Consider the following 14,983-nt stretch of genomic DNA (forward strand, 5'->3'; position numbering starts at 1 on the left):
AAAGTGAAGAATTTAGTCCATTGTTCAGTCTGAAACTGAGCGTGGAAAGGTAGTGAAGGACGTGTCGATCGTTTCTGAGAAGAACGAGAAGGTGGAGAAGTATCATCAGCAGGTAATTGTCGTTGGTGTTTAGGCATGGGACCAGAGTTGGTCCGACGTGGAACAGGTCGGTGATTTGAAAATTGCCGCACCGTAGAGGGAGAGGCCGGAAGCATAGTCAGAGGAGAGCAAAGGTCCAATAAATCGAAGGAGTCAGTCGAGGCCTCAGTACCTGAAGCGGGTGAGGAAACACCACTGGCAAGAGGTACAGAGGCATGAGGAGTGTCTGAAGAGTGGTCCAAAGACGAGGCGGGGTCAGAACGGGGTGCGGTATCAAGAAGGGGCCCGAGGGTAGTAGGTTCATGGACTAGGGCTGCCATGGTTAGGTTACTTCTTTCTTTTTGTTTTTAAGAAAAAAAAAAAGAAAGAAGAAAAGAAAATAAAAATAAAAAAAAGAATAAAAAAAGGGGGGACCGGGGAGGGATAGCTCCTAGGAGGAATGAAAGGGCCAGAAATCTCCCTCGGCACCTAAGAGGACCTCAGCACCGCAAGTAGCGCAGATGCAGCATGGAACCCGTGCCATACCCTACCCATCATGCTAGTAAACTAACAATCCGGGATAGCAACCTCACATCTGCCGAGCTACCTCGGTGGACAAAAGAGAGGGCAGCCGGATATCCGCCACAAAGCATACCTCCTTCGGCCACCACCCCCGGAATCCGAAAGGTGGCTTCCAGAGATACACCCGTCGCCCGAAAGACACCCAAAGCTACTCCGGGATACCGGAGAGGGATCGGGACATCCCCAGGCGATCCAGATTCCACGGCAAACTACGCCACTGCCAAGAACCTCAACGGAATGGGATGGAACCCGGTATCTTTTCCCTACCTAGGAACTAGCGCGCCTGTGGGAGAAATCCCAAAGGCTGAAAAGAGAAAGGGCAAAAGGGAGGGGTGGGGAGGAGGAGGAGGAAAGGAAAAAGGGGAGGATGGGGAGGATGGGATAGGGGAGGGGAGATTGGGGGGTAATTAGGTTCGGTCTGAGGAAGAAGACCGACAGGTCTAATTCCTCAGACCAAGAGCCTCTTCACCACGCCAAGGAGCCCCCCTTGAAGAGGGGATAAACGAGAAACAGATAGCAGGAGATAGCATCTCTCAAGCGATCATGTGAAAAGGCTAGGAAGTTGCATGATGATTTAATTAAAAAAAAATGCCAGCAACTAGTGATGTGAGTGAATTTAAGGCCAGCAAAGGTTGGTTTAAGAGATTTAAGAAGTGTAGTGGCATTCATAGTGTGATAAGGCATGGTGAAGCTGCCAGTTCGGACCAAAAAGTGGCTGAAAAATACGTGCAGGAATTCAAGGGGTACATAGACAATGAAAGACTGAAACCTGAACAAGTGTTTAATTGTGGCAAAACAGGCCTGTTTTGGAAGAAAATGCCAAGCAGGATGTACATTACTCAGGAGGAAAAGGCACTCCCAGGACATAAGCCTATGAAAGACAGGCTTACTCTGTTGATGTGTGCCAATGCTAGTGGTGATTGCAAAGTGAAACCTTTATTGGTGTATCACTATGAAACTCCCAGAGTGTTCAGGAAAAACAATGTTGTCAAGGCTAATTTGTGTGTGCTGTGGAGGGCAAACAGTAAGGCATGGGTCACTAGGGACTTTCTCTATGACTGGTTACAATGTTGTGAACCACTTTAGGAAAGTCATAAAGGAATGAGAGGTACAGGTATCTATGGACAGATATGTTGTGCGACAGAAGTCCAGTGACTCTGAAGCTGGTCCTAGTGGCATTAAAAGAACAAGGGAAGTAACCCCAGAAAAAGACTTGCTACCTCAAGTGCTAATGGAAGGGGATTCCCCTTCTAAACACTAAGAAGATCAACACTCTCCTCTCTTCCCATTCCACCAATCATCACCAGATCTTCAATAAAGGTAAGTGTCATGTAACTGTGCATGTCTTCTTCAGTTTGTGTGTATTAAAATTAATATTTCATGTCGTAAATTTTTTTTTCTCAATACTTTGGGGTGTCTTGCATGGATTAATTTGATTTCCATTATTTCTTATTGGGAAAATTAACTTGACTAACGATTATTTCAATTAACGATGAGCTCTCAGGAATAGATTAATATCGCTGGTTGAGGGTCCACTGTATTCTGATGAGTTTGTAACTAAAATATTCCTGAAACATTAAACACTAACATGCTTTATCTCTTGAATGAACTTGTGTATGTTTCACAAGATGGTTTTTTTGATTAAAACATTTCAGACACTCAGAACACTGATATGATTTATCTCCTGTATATACTCTCATAGGTGTCACAAGACTGCTTTCTTTATTAAAACATTTCAGACACTCAGAACATTAATATGATTTATCTCCTGTATGTACTCTCATAGGTGTCACAAGACTGCTTTCTTTATTAAAACATTTCAGACACTCAGAACATTAATATGATTTATCTCCTGTATGTACTCTCATGTGTCTCACAAGACTGCCTTTTACACTGAAACATTTTAGACACTCAGAACATTGATATGCTTTATCTCCGGTATGTACTCTCATGTGTGTCACAAGACTGCCTTTTACACTAAAACATTTCAGACACTCACAACATTGATATGGTTTATCTCCTGTATGTACTCTCATGTGTCTCACAAGACTGCCTTTTACACTAAAACATTTCAGACACTCAGAACATTGATATGGTTTATCTCCTGTATGAACTCTCATATGTTTCAAAAGAGCGCTTTTTTCACTAAAATATTTCAGACACTCAGAACATTGATATGGTTTATCTCCTGTATGTACTCTCATATGGGTCACAAGATTGCCTTTTTGATTAAAACATTTCAGACACTCAGAACATTGATATGGTTTATCTCCTGTATGTACTCTCATGTGTGTCACAAGACTGCCTTTTACACTAAAACATTTCAGACACTCAGAACATTGATATGATTTATCTCCTGTATGTACTCTCATATGTTTCACAAGAGTGCTTTTTACACTAAAACATTTCAGACACTCAGAACATTGATATGGTTTATCTCCTGTATGTACTCTCATGTGTGTCACAAGACTGCCTTTTGCAATAAAACATTTCAGACACTCAACACATTGATATGGTTTATCTCCTGTATGTACTCTCATATGGGTCACAAGATTGCCTTTTTGATTAAAACATTTCAGACACTCAGAACATTGATATGATTTATCTCCTGTATGAACTCTCATATGTTTCACAAGATTGCTTTTTTCACTAAAACATTTCAGACACTCAGAACATTGATATGGTTTATCTCCTGTATGTACTCTCATGTGTGTCACAAGACTGCCTTTTACACTAAAACATTTCAGACACTCAACACATTGATATGGTTTATCTCCTGTATGTACTCTCACATGTTTCTCAAGATTACTTTTATCCCTAAAACATTTCAGACACTCAGAACATTGATATGGTTTATCTCCTGTATGTACTCTCACATGTTTCTAACTAAAACATTTCAGACACTCAGAACATTGATATGGTTTATCTCCTGTATGTACTCTCACATGTTTCTCAAGATTACTTTTATCACTAAAACATTTCAGACACTCAGAACATTGATATGGTTTATCTCCTGTATGTACTCTCATATGTTTCACAAGATAATTTTTACTAAAACATTTCAGACACTCAGAACATTGATATGATTTGTGTTCTTTATGTTTTTCCATATTTTTTTAAATGAAAGTATTTCATTTAAAATATTTTAGTCATACAACAGTGGTATAGTTAATCTTCCTTATATACTCACATCTCTATTTCATGATTTTTTAAAATATTTTGGACACTGAACACATGGTTTTCCTTATGAACATATTCCCATGTTAAGATTTATTTAGGCAAAACTTTTTCTACTTAAGAGCACTAATAAAGTTCACATTGTTTGTTAAAACACTATCATAATTTTTATTTTGCGTTAAAACATTAATATATGAACTAGAACACTGCAGACACACTCAACATTATTATTATTATTATTATTATTATTATTATTATTATTATTATTATTATTATTATCTGCTTTTGTGTTTAAACAAATTTCTCTGTATTCTTTTATTGGCCCTTTGAGGGTTCAAATCCCCAGTCTGAAAATTCCCCACAGGGTCTAAAAACATTATTTTTTCTTAGGAAATCATAATATTTTTCTGAATGTAATAAAATAAAATAATTTTATAAAGAAACGATGAAGTTATACTCTTGTAAATTTTGCTGTGTCAGAAATATTTATGTACTGGCAATTTTGCCCATTTTGAGTCATGTTTTTTGCCAATTACATAGTTCCATAAGACCAAATTCTTAGCTATTTCACTAGTATGTGTTCTATATTATCTATTAAGCACATAAAATTGCCCAATTCAACTATTTCAACTTCCCAATAAAGTGATTAAAAAGTGGTAATATGGCCAATTTCACACAAAATTCAAACCATTCCAATTTCAAAATAGGATCCAGAATAATCAATGTAGGCAACCTGGCACTAAACTAACATTTCTGCTACTTATTAATTACATTTGTAGGCTTTACAGATGAATTTCATTTTGATTTTTTATTCAAAAATTATTTTTATACACACCAAAAAATAGAAAAGTTACTGTTATTCAATATTGTAATAATTGTATAAATAATATCAGTGCATTCAGCAGCACACATTAAACCCACCAGCTGACGTGTATTGGACACGTGATGTGGTTGTTTACCCTCTAATATTAGCAAAAACAGAACATTTCTACTACTCCGAACTCAATTTCAAGCTTTTTTCAGCACTAAAATCCATCAAAGTCATTTCTGTAATACATCTTCTATTCTATCAAATGAGACCAAGAAACAGTAAATGCTACTATAAAAAACATATGAAAATACACCAGAAATTTTCTGTTTTAATCCAAAAACACAGTTGCACTTCTTTTCTAATTATGCACTGCCTTCTGCAAGATTTGTTTTATATAGTGCACACTTACCACATAGATGCATTCTCTCATATTTAGGCCCAAATTTACTACTCACAGCTTATCTGAGTAAGCTGAGTTCATGATGTAGTACTGCAGCTTGGACCCCAGCTTAAAGTCATAGAACTACAAAATGAACCCTCAAAGAATTAACTGCCATGCATTTTTAGATAGAATTAACAGTATCAAATGCAAAATTGTTTAATTAGTAACAGCTAGTTAAAAATCCACAAGAAGAACATCTGTTGCCTTTCTTGAAGTACTGAAGATATAGTGTCTGGTAAGACACAACCTTGTAGTCCTCCACAAAATACATCTGCAACAGAAACATGAGTCAGTATAGTACAATATTCCACAATTACCAACACAACATACTCAACCAATAAAGTTTTTTCTCTATTGCCACAAGCTTCACTAAATAAAATTGTCACTTAACCCTTTCAGGGTTTCTGACATACTAGTACAGCTTACGCACTAGGGTTTTTGATGTACAGTGGACCCCGCCTTACGATGGCATCGCGTTACGTTAAATCTGCAATATGATGCATTTGAATGCAAAAATTTTGCCTCGCTTCACGATGAAAAACTCGCCTCACGTGATTCGTCGGGGACACGTCCCACATGTGGCCTCAGCTGCCCCATGGGTGCCAGTGTTTACAAGCCAGCCAGTGCGGTTGCATCTAAGCATACATTCAGTACATTTCATATTATCACAGTGTTTTTAGTGCTTGTAGCTGCAAAATAAGTCACCATGGGCCCCAAGAAAGCTTCTAGTGCCAACCCTGTGGTAAAAAGGGTGAAAATTAATATGGAAATGAAGAAGGAGATAGTGAATAAGTATGAAAGTGGAGTGCGTGCCTCTGAGCTGGCCAGGTTGTACAACAAACACCAATCAACCATCTCTACTATCCTGGCCAACAAACAGGCAATCAAAGAAGCTGTTCTTGCAAAAGGTGCAAGCTTGTTTTCGAAACAGAGATTGCAAGTGATAGAAGATGTTGAGAGACTGTTATTGGTGTGGATAAACGAAAAACAGATAGGAGGAGATAGCATCTCTCAAGTGATCATATGTGAAAAGGCTAGGAAGTTGCATGACGATTTAATTAGAAAAATGCCTACAACTAGTGGTGATGAGAGTGAACTTAAGGCCAGCAAAGGTTGGTTTGAGAGATTTAAGATTCGTAGTGGCATACACAGTGTGATAAGGCATGGCGACGCTTCCAGTTCAGACCAAAAAGCAGATGAAAAATATGTGAAGGAATTCAAGGAGCACATAGACAGTGAAGAACTGAAACCTGAACAAGTGTTTAATTGGGACATAACGGGCCTGTTTTGGAAGAAATTGCCAAGCAGGACCTATATTACTCAGGAGGAAAAAGCACTGCCTGGACATAAGCCTATGAAAGACAAGTTTACTCTTCTGATGTGTGCTAATGCTAGTGGTGATTGCGAAGTGAAGCCTTTATTGGTGTATCACTCTGAAACTCCCAGAGCATTCATTCAAAACAATGTCCTCAAGGCTAATTTGTGTGTGCTGTGGAGGCCAAACAGTAAGGCATCAGTCACTAGGGACTTTTTCTATGACTGGTTGCACATGCATTTGCCCCCAATGTGAAAAATTACCTAATGGAAAATAAATTGGACCATAAGTGCCTCCTGGTATTAGACAATGCTCCTGGTCATCCTTCAGACTTGGCAGAGCGACTTTCTGGGGACAAGAGCTTCATTAAAATAAAGTTTTTGCCTCCTAATACCACCCCTCTCCTGCAGCCCATGGACCAGAAGGTCATTTCAAACTTCAAAAAACTCTACACAAAAGCTATGTTTCAAAGGTGCCTTGAAGTGACCTCAGACACTCAATTGACTCTAAGAAAGTTTTGGAAAGATCACTTTAGTATCCTCAGATGTGTAAACCTTATAGCCAAGGCTTCGGAGGGAGTGACTAAGAGGACCTTGAACTCTGCTTGGAAGAAACTGTGGCCAGAATGTGTAGACAAAAGGGATTTTGGGACTAACCCTGAGAAGAGTATGCCAGTTGAGGAATCAATTGTGGCATTGGGGATGTCCTTGGGGTTGGAGGTTACTGGGGAGGATGTGGAAGAGTTGGTGGAGGAGGACAATGAAGAACTAACCACTGATGAGCTGCTAAATCATCTTCAACAGCAAGAGGCCAGACCTGAGGAAACTGCTTCAGAGGAGGGGAAAGAAAAATTGAAGAAGTTGCCTACTTCAAAGATTAAGGAAATGTGTGCAAAGTGAGTTGAAGTGCAAACCTTTATGGATGAAAATCACCCTCACAGAGCTATTGCAAGCTGTGCTGGTGACTATTACAATGACAATGTTGTGAACCACTTTAGACAAATCATAAAGGAACGAGAGGTTCTGAGCTCTATTGACAGATATGTTGTGTGATTGAGGTCCAGTGACTCTCAAGCTTGTCCTAGTGGCATTAAAAGAAGAAGTGAAGTAATTCTGGAAAAGGACTTGCTACCTCAAGTCCTTATGGAAGGGGATTCCCCTACTAAACAATAACTCTCCCCTCCTCCCATCCCATCAATCATCACCAGATCTTCGTTAAAGGTAAGCGTCATGTATTCTATTCTTAGTACAGTAGTAACTGTGCATGTCTTCTTCAGTATGTGTGTATTAAAATTAATATTTCATATGGTAATTTTTTTTTTCATACTTTGGGGTGTCAGGAACAGATTAATTTGATTTCCATTATTTCTTATGGGGAAAATTAATTCACCTTACAATAATTTCGGCATACAATGAGCTCTCAGGAACGGATTAATATCGTAAGGCTGGGGTCCACTGTACTAGAATGCCTAAATTCTAGCGCCCTCAAATCTAGTGAGAAAAAGCTGGTAGGCCTACATATGAAAGAATGGGTCTATGTGGTCAGTGTGCACAGTATGAAAAAAATCTTGCAGCACACCTGGAGTTTACCTGGAGTTTACCTGGAGAGAGTTCCGGGGGTCAACACCCCCGCGGCGCAGTCTGTGACCAGGCCTCCTGGTGGATCAGAGCCTGATCAACCAGGCTGTTGCTGCTGGCTGCACGCAAACCAACGTATGAGCCACAGCCCGGCTGGTCAGGAACCGACTTTAGGTGCTTGTCCAGTGCCAGCTTGAAGACTGCCAGGGGTCTGTTGGTAATCCCCCTTATGTATGCTGGGAGGCAGTTGAACAGTCTCGGGCCCCTGACACTTATTGTATGGTCTCTTAACGTGCTAGTGACACCCCTGCTTTTCATTGGGGGGATGTTGCATTGTCTGCCAAGTCTTTTGCTTTCGTAGTGAGTGATTTTCGTGTGCAAGTTCGGTACTAGTCCCTCTAGGATTTTCCAGGTGTATATAATCATGTATCTCTCCCGCCTGCATTCCAGGGAATACAGGTTTAGGAACCTCAAGCGCTCCCAGTAATTGAGGTGTTTTATCTCCATTATGCGTGCCGTGAAGGTTCTCTGTACATTTTCTAGGTCAGCAATTTCACCTGCCTTGAAAGGTGCTGTTAGTGTGCAGCAATATTCCAGCCTAGATAGAACAAGTGACCTGAAGAGTGTCATCATGGGCTTGGCTTCCCTAGTTTTGAAGGTTCTCATTATCCATCCTGTCATTTCTCTAGCAGATGCGATTGATACAATGTTATGGTCCTTGAAGGTGAGATCCTCTGACATGATCTCTCCCAGGTCTTTGACGTTGGTGTTTCGCTCTATTTTGTGGCCAGAATTTGTTTTGTACTCTGATAAAGATTTAATTTCCTCTTGTTTACCATATCTGAGTAATTGAAATTTCTCATTGTTGAACTTCATATTGTTTTCTGCAGCCCACTGAAAGATTTGGTTGATGTCCGCCTGGAGTCTTGCAGTGTCTGCAATGGAAGACACTGTCATGCAGATTCGGGTGTCATCTGCAAAGGAAGACACGGTGCTGTGGCTGACATCCTTGTCTATGTCGGACATGAGGATGAGGAACAAGATGGGAGCGAGAACTGTGCCTTGTGGAACAGAGCTTTTCACCGTAGCTGCCTCGGACTTTACTCTGTTGACGACTACTCTCTGTGTTCTGTTAGTGAGGAAATTATAGATCCATCGACCGACTTTTCCTGTTATTCCTTTAGCACGCATTTTGTGCACTATTACGCCATGGTCACACTTGTCGAAGGCTTTTGCAAAGTCTGCATATATTACATCTGCATTCTTTTTGTCTTCTAGTGCATTTAGGACCTTGTCGTAGTGATCCAATAGTTGAGACAGACAGGAGCGACCTGTTCTAAACCTATGTCGCCCTGGGTAGTGTAACTGATGGGTTTCTAGATGGGTGGTGATCTTGCTTCTTAGGACATTTTCAAAGATTTTTATATGGGATGTTAGTGCTATCGGTCTGTAGTTCTTTGCTGTTGCTTTACTGCCCCCTTTGTGGAGTGGGGCTATGTCTGTTGTTTTTAGTAACTGTTGGATGACACCTGTGTCCATGCTCCCTCTCCATAGGATGGAAAAGGCTCGTGCTAGGGGCTTCTTGCAGTTCTTGATAAACACGAAGTTCCATGAGTCTGGCCCTGGGGCAGAGTGCATGGGCATGTCATTTATCGCCTGTTCGAAGTCATTTGGCATCAGGATAACATCGGATAGGCTTGTGTTAACCAAATTTTGTGGCTCTCTCATAAAAAATTCATTTTGATCTTCGACTCTCAGTCTGGTTAGCGGCTTGCTAAAAACTGAGTCATATTGGGACTTGAGTAGCTCACTCATTTCCTTGCTGTCATCTGTGTGGGACCCAGCTTGTTTAAGTAGGGGCCCAATACTGGACGTTGTTCTCAATTTTGATTTGGCATAGGAGAAGAAATACTTTGGGTTTCTTTCGATTTCATTTATGGCTTTTAGTTCTTCCCGCGATTCCTGACTCCTATAAGATTCCTTTAGCTTAAGTTCGATGCTTGCTATTTCTCTGACCAGTGTCTCCCTACGCATTTCAGATATATTGACCTCTTTTAGCCGCTCTGTTATTCTTTTCCATCGCCTGTAAAGGGAGCGCCTGTCTCTTTCTATTTTACATCTACTCCTCCTTTTTCTTAGAGGAATAAGCCTTGTGCATACATCGAGTGCCACCAAGTTATAATCTGTTCTAGGCATAAGTTGGGGTCTGTGTTGCTTAGTATATCTTCCCAGCTTATATCGGTTAGGACTTGGTTTACTTGGTCCCACTTTATGTTTTTGTTATTGAAGTTGAATTTGGTGAATGCTCCCTCGTGACTAGTCTCATTATGTCGGTCTGGGGCTCCGCGCATACATGTCTGAACCTCAATTATGTTGTGATCTGAGTATATTGTTTTTGATATGGTGACATTACTTATCAGATCATCATTGTTAGTGAAGATGAGGTCTAGTGTATTCTCCAGTCTAGTAGGCTCTATTATTTGCTGGTTTAAATTGAATTTTGTGCAGAGATTTAAAAGCTCGTGTGATTGTGAGTTTTCATCAGAGCTGCCTCCTGGTGTTATTACTGCAACAATATTATTTGAAATATTCCTCCATTTTAGGTGCCTTAAGTTGAAATCCCCCAGGAGCAAGATGTTGGGTGCAGGAGTTGGAAGATTTTCCAGACAGTGGTCAATTTTTAACAGCTGTTCCTTGAATTGCTGGGATGTTCCATCCAGAGGCTTGTAGACTACCACAATGACTATGTTTTGGTTCTCGATCTTTACTGCTAAAACTTCCACTACATCATTTGAGGCATTAAGCAGTTCTGTGCAAACAAGTGACTCTGCAATGTACAGGCCACCCCCCCCCCTTTTGCCTGTTCACTCTGTCACATCTGTATAGGTTGTAACCTGGGATCCATATTTCATTGTCCAAGTGATCCTTTATGTGGGTCTCAGTGAAAGCCATGAACATTGCCTTTGCCTCTGCAAGCAGTCCACGGATGAAAGGTATTTTGTTGTTTGTTGCTGGCTTTAGACCCTGTATATTTGCAAAGAAGAATGTCATCGGCCTGGTGGTATTGTTGGTACTGGGGGGGGATTTTTTTTCCGGCATTAGTATCTGTATCTGTTGGTTTGGAGTGGAGGCCATCGACTGTGGTTCCACTCCAGGAATGACTGGATTTGGTGTACGATTTCTGCCATTTCCTGCCAGTTTTTTTTCCTTCCTGGCACTAAAAAACCTCTCCCTCTTGAGTGGCTGTGGCTACCCAGGTTTTCCCATGGCCTGGATGTTTTGTATCTTTTTGTCCCCTTTAGATGGTGTGCCTGGCAATTTAAGTTACAGCACAGTCTTTCCTGTACTGAAGAGGTACACATTTCAGGGTAAAAAAGCTTACAGGAAGGGAGTTTGCATTTTCCTGTTGTCATATGGGCGTGGCATTTTCTAGGGTGGTCATAGTTGCACATCCCGTCTGTTTTTCCAGATTTCCCATGTCTGCAGATACCAAGTGCATAGTATGTGCACAGGCTTGGTTTCTGTTTGCCTTGGGTTTCTGTGACTGTATTCCCTGTTGGTGCATGTTTCCCTGTCTTATTCCTATCCTCCCTAGCACCAACAATGGAGCTCCCACCAGTTGTTTTTGGTAATATATCCTCACTATTGCTAGTGGAGTCCTCTTGTTTGCTATTTCCTGTGGTATTTCTAGTTTGCAATATTGGTTTTATCTTATCTTTGACTACACTTGTTTCCCCACTATGGCTCCTGTCCCCTATGAGGTCATTTATATGTATTCCTTCCTGCGTATAATTCCCGACTACCTGGACAAAATCTCCAGCTTCACCATTACTGTCTCCCAGGACAGCACCTCCAGCTTCACCATTTCTGTCTCCCAGGACAGCACCTCCAGCTTCACCATTACTGTCTCCCAGGACAGCACCTCCAGCTTCACCATTACTGTCTCCCAGGACAGCACCTCCAGCTTCACCATTACTGTCTCCCAGGACAGCACCTCCAGCTTCACTATTACTGTCTCCCAGGACAGCACTATCAGCCCCACATTTACTGACTACCAGGACATCACCTCCAGCCTTACAGTTTCTGACTACATGGCCAGTATCAAGGGCAGTACCATTCAGCCCAGACTTTTTATGTTCCCATCTGTTGTAGAAAGCTTCCAGGTTTTCTATGAAAGCAGCTTTGATGTTATCCTCTTTTAATACCCTTGTGATTTTAGTCCACAGATTTATCTCATTTGGGTATACCCAAAAACACTTCCCTGTTTTAATACTGCTTGTAGCTAGTTCTTGGATATCTGCACAAGGGGCGTGACACCAATTTCCACAAAAATGACAATTTATCCATGTGGAAGCCCGTTTGTTTGATTGACTGCAGACTACACAGGGCTTCATAATGATTTGAATGGTTGATTTACTGTAATTCTACTAGCAACCTCTTGAATACTCTATTAATAACCTCCTTAAATGAAGCTCTAGCTATTTGTATTTCTATTTCTAACTGTACTTGTATATTGGACAGCTTACCGTGTACGTTCCTGATTTATATTTATTGTTTGTGTTTGATAAGGGCGCCTACAACATCATCCGTTTACAGTCTGCTTTATTGTCTAACGAATCCGTTTGAAACCAGTCAAGGGTTCGGACCAGTCAAGGGTTCGGAACCAGTCTGATCTGATCAGTGGGTCACTTATTTAAAACATACTGGTCGGTGATTTGGGCTAACACATGAAGAATCTAACATACTGGTCAGTGATTTGGGCTAACACATGAAGGATCTACTTGAAATTATCTACCCGAGTAATATGTGATTTGATTGATACAAAAGTATAACTTGCGTGTTGAAGAACCGGTGATTTCTGGCAGCTCCTACAATGACGAACGGTCGAGCCTCAACCCTTGTTTATCAATCGCTGTATCTAGCTTTTCTAGTTTTTTTTCGTCTCCACCACAATAAATGCTATATTATCACTATAGTTGACTGGTGGAAATTTTGGAGGAAGGACGCTTTTTCTGTAGTAATAATTGCTTCTCGTTGTGTATATTGCGACCGCTGGTAACTACAGGATATATGAAATTCACAGTATACGTCTGGTATTTCAAGAAAAAAGAAACTAATGAAAGTCACTCCACTCCACTAAGTACCCACAGTGAGTAATGAGAAAAAAAAACTTTCACAGTGTTTTTGGTTTAAAACAGCTGCTTTGCACTGTATTTTTGTATGGTATTTATGATGGTATTCTAGTTTTCCTGGTCTCATTTTATAGAACGGAAGACATATTACAGAAATTGAGATGATTTTGACTGGTTTTACAATGAAAAGTACCTTGAAATGGTCCAAGTCGGACCGAAACATTGTCGTTAGCTCCTCTCTTCTATGTGCGGGTTATTTGTGTATTGTTCCAGTCATGGTATTGTGCCTTTTTTTGTTATTTATTGAGCTCAAAGTAGCAGAAATCTTTGATTTTTGCCAAAGTTCAAAAGTAAACAAATCATGCCAAGTGTCCAATACACGTCAACTGGTGAGTCTGATGTTCTTTCACAAGTTCACTGATATTATTTATACCATTTCTACACTAATGTAGCAGTCTACATAACAGTAAATCTTCTATTTTTTGTGAGAATAAAAATTCAATGTGGAAAGCAAAAGAATGTAAGAGGGGCATGGGGACATGACTAATTGTTGCAACCCCTGAATGGGTCACAATGTATATAATCAATATTACCTTTTCATATAATTTTATGTTGCTTATATTTGCGATAATAGCTAAATCGTAAATATATTGCTTTATATTATTATTTAACTTAGTTACTTTTGTTAGGTAGGATGTAACATTCATATATTATTATTATGTGCTCATAGTTCAAGTCTTGATTGTCTAACTACTGTAATTATCTCTCATGGCTCGTTACTCTGCCAGCTTCTGTGTTGCTGGGCAGCAACTGTTCACGGAGTTATCACATGATCGAGGGGGGGTGATCACACCTCGCCTGAAGTAGTCAGTCTGGGCTAGACTCTCTTGGTGGTTGGACGTATTTCTGACAAGACGTGCCTAACTCTTCCTTATTGGCCCTTGTTGGAAGATCGTCTCTGTAGCTTTCTTGTTGGTTCTGTAGAACTCTGTTAACAGAACATTGTCTAGACTTAGTGATTTTCGATGTTGTACTGAGGTTGTGTGCTGAATAGATACTCTGAGCAACTCAGGTCCTGAGCTGTAGCTTCTGACCTAATTTGTACTGGTATCTGTGTACTGTCACAGTCGGGGATTTTCTTATGCTGAACTTAGATTCAGTAGTATGGGAGTTTTGTGACTTTTGTGGAGGATCTGCAGATGGTCCCAACTTAGTGTCTTTATATTATCTCCTTGGTCCTGATTCTGTGTCACAGTTGCTTGTTATATAGCTATTGGGCTTAGCAGTCATTTTATTGTTCAAGCTAGCTGTTCTAATTGCCAGGTGGTCAAGAAGTTAGTTTATGTGAGGACTTTCTCAGTCACTGGTTTAAGTCTAGTCGAGTCATGAGACATAGCGAACTACTTAGAGCACTTGCACACATACACACAAACTTATTTGTATATATATGTATTAGGTTATTAAATGTTAACAATATACCAGACAGTACTTAAGACGTATAAATGTGATATGTGCCTTCAGCACGAGAGAAGTGATTATTATTATTTTGATTACTGTGATTAATTTAATTTAATTTGATAATATACTCCTAGATATTATTATTGTTAATAAATTTATTAAATTTTAATTTCTTTAGTTAGTAGCCTACCAGTTGTAATCCTGAAGCACTAATAATTCTTATTGAATTCCATTGGATAATTGGACCAGGATACTGACTACTTGTAACAGGCTGAATGTTAGAAGGGCAGTCCTTTCTAGTATTCACTGGAGATCTCTAAGCTTATTAGAAATCGCATTTTTTGTAACACTAATGAACAGAGGAAATATTATTTTAGTGCCAGGAATGTCTTTCTTGTTTATTCTGGATCC

At 40.1% G+C, this 14,983-nt stretch overlaps 1 pseudogene; it reads right to left on the minus strand.

Moving 5' to 3' along the window:
• Positions 1-333: 333 nt before the first annotated feature.
• The window catches only part of LOC128697392 (zinc finger protein 84-like), a 172,645-nt pseudogene continuing 157,995 nt past the window's right edge, over positions 334-14,983 (minus strand).

The sequence above is a fragment of the Cherax quadricarinatus genome, chromosome 92 (assembly GCF_038502225.1).
Source record: "Cherax quadricarinatus isolate ZL_2023a chromosome 92, ASM3850222v1, whole genome shotgun sequence".
Lineage (NCBI taxonomy): Eukaryota > Metazoa > Arthropoda > Malacostraca > Decapoda > Parastacidae > Cherax > Cherax quadricarinatus.